General features: G+C 35.8%; 1 protein-coding gene across 3 annotated transcripts in view; it reads right to left on the reverse strand.

The window, feature by feature from the left end:
* Positions 1 to 5,156, reverse strand: part of Gtdc1 (glycosyltransferase like domain containing 1) — a 345,861-nt gene that overhangs the window by 318,852 nt on the left and 21,853 nt on the right. Inside the window, exon 1 of one of the 3 annotated variants that reach the window (XM_029536414.1) lies at positions 903 to 919. The exons of the other annotated variants lie outside the window; for them this stretch is intronic. The gene's annotated coding sequence lies outside the window, so the exon portion shown is untranslated. Of the gene's footprint in view, positions 1 to 902; positions 920 to 5,156 lie in introns of those variants that run through there. 3 annotated transcript variants of the gene reach the window in all.

Raw genomic sequence — 5,156 nt, forward strand, 5'->3', positions numbered from 1 at the left:
TTTTTAATTTTTATTTATTTATTTATTTTTTGAGACAGGATTTCATGTGTAGCTCTGACTGTCCCGCAACTCACTCTATAGACCAGGCTGACGTCAAACTCAGAGATCCGCCTGCCTCTGCCTCCCAAGTGCTGGGATTAAAGGCGTGTGCCACCACGCCCGGCTAAGTACCACTACCTTAACAACAGTAATTCCTTTGATGTATTTGGCTCTTTAATCACTCTCAATCATTTTTGTAGATTCTTCTTAGGTACTTACTTTTTTATGATTTTGTAAATGAAATAATTTTCATACAATTCATTTCTGCATATTGTACTTGTACCTTACAAAGGTCTAATCTCACTTGTAAGTTTTCCAATATTCTAAGATTTTTTTTTAAATAGAAAATGCAAGTCATCTAGTAATTTTACCTTTTTCCAGAATGGGAGCTTTTCTTTATTTTTATTATACCCAACTGTATTGTCTTAGAACAATATTGACTGAAATAGTTGAGATCATTCTCGGCTGTACTACTAAATGCTCACTTTTTGTCATTAAGATGCTGGCTATGATGTCTACATAAACACATTTGATGTTGAAGAAATATACTTTTCTTGTTAATCTGATAATTTTTAACACTTTTTTAAAGTTCATATCTCACAATGTAGCCTTGGTTGTCCTGCAACTGGTGAGAAAGACCAGTGAGCCTTACGGAATTCTATCTGCCTCTCCCTCTTGAGAGCTGAGATTTAAGGTGTGGACCATCATACCCTGCTATAACCACTTGTTTTAAGGAATGTTCTTCAGATGTATTTTTCTGCATCTAATGATACATCAAAATTTGTTATTATAAACAAATATATATATATATATATATATATATATATATATATATATGCACGCTTATAAACCATGGTACATACCTCCACAGCAAATTCCATACAAGTGAATGACTGAAATAAAAACAGAATAAATTTATTGCTGGCAATTCCAAATTAAGGTCTATGATAATGGGAAAGCCAAAGAAAGAACTCAAAACAGTCACATTACAACCATACTCAGAAGCAGAGAGCCATGAATTAATGTATGCATATTTATTCATACATTAATAAAGTATTAATTCACTCACTTAGTATTAGTTCAACTCACTTTCTCTACAGTCTAGGACCCTAACTTAAAGAATGGTCTTAGGCTAGGAGTTCACTTACCATAAAATAATCCATTCGCCGCAAAGACTTGTCCACAGACAATTCTTCACTGATATAGACTAATACACACATTTTTTTCCTTTGAGAATCTTCACTGAGATTCTCTTTCCAGATGATTCTAATTTGTATCAATTGATAAAACTATCACAGAGGTCATAGAAGGTAAAATAAGATGCAGAGCAAAGGGGGAGGAGAAAAAGAAACAAAGGGGACGATGAAAGGGAGATAGGCAGAAAAACAGGAGATAAGGGAAGGAGAGAACCAACTAAAAATATATTACTTGAAATTGCCATAATGGTATAAAACTTTGTATGCTGATATAAAAATAAATAAATAAAGATGACTGGAGCAATGGCTCAGCATTAAGAGTGCTTGCTGTCAGTGAAGGAAATAAGTGGGCATAAAACCCCACCCACAACCAAGATATCTGCAACTGATAGCTGCTGAGTGAGGGAAAATGTCACTTCTCCAATGCAGTAATAGTGGGCATATCAAACACACTCCAAGGCAGGCCTCATGCGCAGAATTACTTACCAAACACAAAATAGACTCTATGTTTAATGTGCTTTTTTGTTTGTTTTGGTTTGGTGGAGGGATTTTTGTTTTGTGTGTGTGCATGTGTTTAAAAAGAAAGAATATGAAGTTGGGTGGGTAGGAAAGAGGAAGTATGCAGATGGAGTTGGGGGAAGGAAAGAATATTATCAAAATATACTGTATGGAATTTTTAAACAAAACTTTAAAGAGATGATTGCTGCCTTTCCAGAAAACCAGGGGTCAGTTCCCAGCACTCATGTCTCACAGATCACAACCACCTATAATTCCAGCTCCAGGGGGATCCAATGCCCTCTTCTGGCCTCTTCATGTGCATGACACACATACACACATACATACATACATACATACACATAAATAAAAACAAAATTAAAAAGAATTCATAGTATCAAAGACTTACTTCACTGAAACAAAAAATCAACAAGACCAAAGAAAGGGAAAACTAAAATTAATAGAATTAAAGATGAATAGAGATGCCACAACAGAACCCAATGAAATCTGGAAGATCAACAGATAATACTTAGAAAAATTAGGTTCCAGAAACCTAGAAAGCATAGGAGAAATAGATAATTTTTTATATAATCTACTATGATGGCTTATAGGATCTAGAATCACATTAGAGACAAACCTGAGAGCATGTCTATGAGGGATTACATAAATCAATGTAGGAAGACCTACCCCATTGACTGACCAAAAAAAAAAAAAAGGAGGAACTAAGCTAAACCTTCATCTCCACCTACTTGTTGATTGTAGATGCAATGTGACCAGCTCCATCCTGCTATAAAAAGAGGCTTGGTACTCTACATAGAGACAACAGAAAAGTGTCCTGAGGGCAAGATTCTACCCATGGAAGAAGGTTCTATCTTGTAAAAATATCAATCAGTTAAACTGAGACTACTCCACTGAAGAAGTTCCCCTGCTCAAAAAACAGTCACCTTGGAAAGTGCTTCCCAGGGTCGATACACAACTATGGTCCAAGAAGTCATGGCTCCATCCTAAGTTGGCAGTAGAATTTGGCAAGGGGGAGAGGGGGAAACCACAGCACTGGTTTGACATAGAGGATATAGACAAGACAAAGTAGCTTCAGGTTTAACAAGAGCATCTATTCTAATATGTAGGGAAAAGAGAAATGAAATAAGGTATTCAATGTCAACCTCTGGCCTCCACATGTATGCACACCTATGTATATATATGTATGTATGTATGTGTGCAAACATAAATACAGGCATATTATACACTGCATATATATGCAAAAAACAAACACTGGAGAAAAAGCCTATTCAACAAATGTTCCTGGCAAAACTGGATATTCATCTGCAGAAAAATGAGATTAGATCTCTTTCTCTCTCTTACCCTGAAAAAAATAATCAATTCAAAATGGATCAAATAAGTAATCTGAAAATCTGAGGGTTGGGTTTGTATGTTTATTCCTAAATATATAAATGCACTAAGTAAATATATACATATATGTAACCTGCTCAGTTCATATAATGTTATCTGTATGTGTGTGTGTGTGTGTGTGTGTGTGTGTGTGTGTGTGTGTGCGCGCGCGCGCGTGTGTGTGTTTGGGCTGACCATTTGATATTGGATAACCAATTGTCAATCCTCTTCATGAATCAGGGGGAGGGGAGTGCTAGATACATATTTTTAAAGTATTCAATATCAGCCATAAGGGAAACACAAATTAAAATAATTTGAAATTCCATCTTATTTCAGTAAGAGTAGGAATTAGCAAAGAAGCAGATGAGAATAGTACTAGTCAGGATATTTGAAAAGAAAACCCTCGTTAACTGCTGATAGAAGGGTAAATCCCACACCATCATGAAAATCACTCCTGAACATATACCCAAATGAGTATATATTCTACTACAGAGACACTTGTACATGCATGTTTACTGCTGCACTATTCACAGTAGCAAAGAAAAGGAATCAGCCAAAATGTCTATCAATACATGAATGAGCAATAGAATTATACTCAGTTGTGAAGAAAAAGGAAATATGCAAGAAAGTGAGTGGGTCTGGAAAGTATTATATTAAGGGAGATAATTCAAACTCAGACAAATATCACATATTCTCTCTCATATGTAAATCCTAGATTCTGACTGTGTATATGTGGTGTGTGTGTGTGTGTGTGTGTGTGTGTGCACGCACACATATATGGGTGTGAATGTGGGTATAGATTATGAAATTGGCAAGAGACAAATGAGAAAGAAGTACTGAGGAGTAGGGGGAAGGCAAAACAACCAATGTCACACATAATCAGAAATGAAGCTACAGGGTAGAAATGTATAAAGGTAGGCAAGGGATGGGGAAAAAGGACCAAACAATAACAAATTTTGTTTGAAAAATATCATAATAAAGCTGAATATTCTATATGCTAATTTTAAAAATAAATTTATCTTTAAAAAGAGAAAGTGCGCTATACCTTGATTGGAGTAACAGTTACATAAGAACATGTATGTATCAAAATTCATTAACCTATATACTTAAAATAAGTGTATTCATTTTATGAATTGTAGCAATGACTATTTATAATATTGAAATCAGTAACCATCAAACATTTGAAAAAGAAGCATCATTCCCAAAACTTTCCAATCAAAAATGAGGTCTAATCCCTAAAAAATTAGTCTCCTATTGTCTTTTGTTTATTTACCAAATTAAGCATTAAATGTCCACACTGTAGGGAAAGATGCTAAGTTTCTAAGCTTCTAAGTAAAATAATAAAAAGTTCTCAGCCAGGCAATAGTGGCCCACACCTTTAATTCTGGCACTTGAGAGGCAGTGGCAGTAGGATCTCTTGAGTTTGAGGACACACTGGTCTACAGAGTTCCAGGACAACCAAGGCTACAGAGAAACCCTACTCAAAAATCCCAAAAAACTAAAAAAGAAAAAAAAGAGTGAGGGGCAGGATGTTGTCCCTGTACTTCGAAGCTTTCTTTCTAAAAGAAAATGACAAACTGCAAAATTATAAAGAGAAGTAAATATATATACAGTATATACAGTAAATCAGTCTGGGAAAGTATGAATAAGAAAAATAAAGCAGTTGGAAAGTGGAGCACATTTTACCTAAGATGGCCAAAGAAGGTTCGAAGAGAGAATGAACCTATCAAGACCCAAGAAAGCCAGGCAGAGTGGCATAAGCCCATAGTTCCAGTTTAGGAGGCTAACGTAGGAGGATTAAGTTCAAGGACAGGCTGCGCTACACAGTGAGACTTGTCCTCAGGGAGCAGGAAAAAAATAAAGGAAGGTAGAGGCATAGACCGGAAATTAGAAAGGGGAGAGAAAGAAAGGAAAAGGAAAAGGAAGGAGCCGGAGGGTGGGGGGGGAGGGGAGAGAAGGAGAGAGAGAATATGCACACAGTAGAGCAAATGCAAAGGCCTCCCAGAAAATCTCAAAAAAAAAAAAAAAAAAAAAAAA

This window comes from Mus pahari, chromosome 3, assembly GCF_900095145.1.
Source record: "Mus pahari chromosome 3, PAHARI_EIJ_v1.1, whole genome shotgun sequence".
Taxonomy (NCBI): domain Eukaryota; kingdom Metazoa; phylum Chordata; class Mammalia; order Rodentia; family Muridae; genus Mus; species Mus pahari.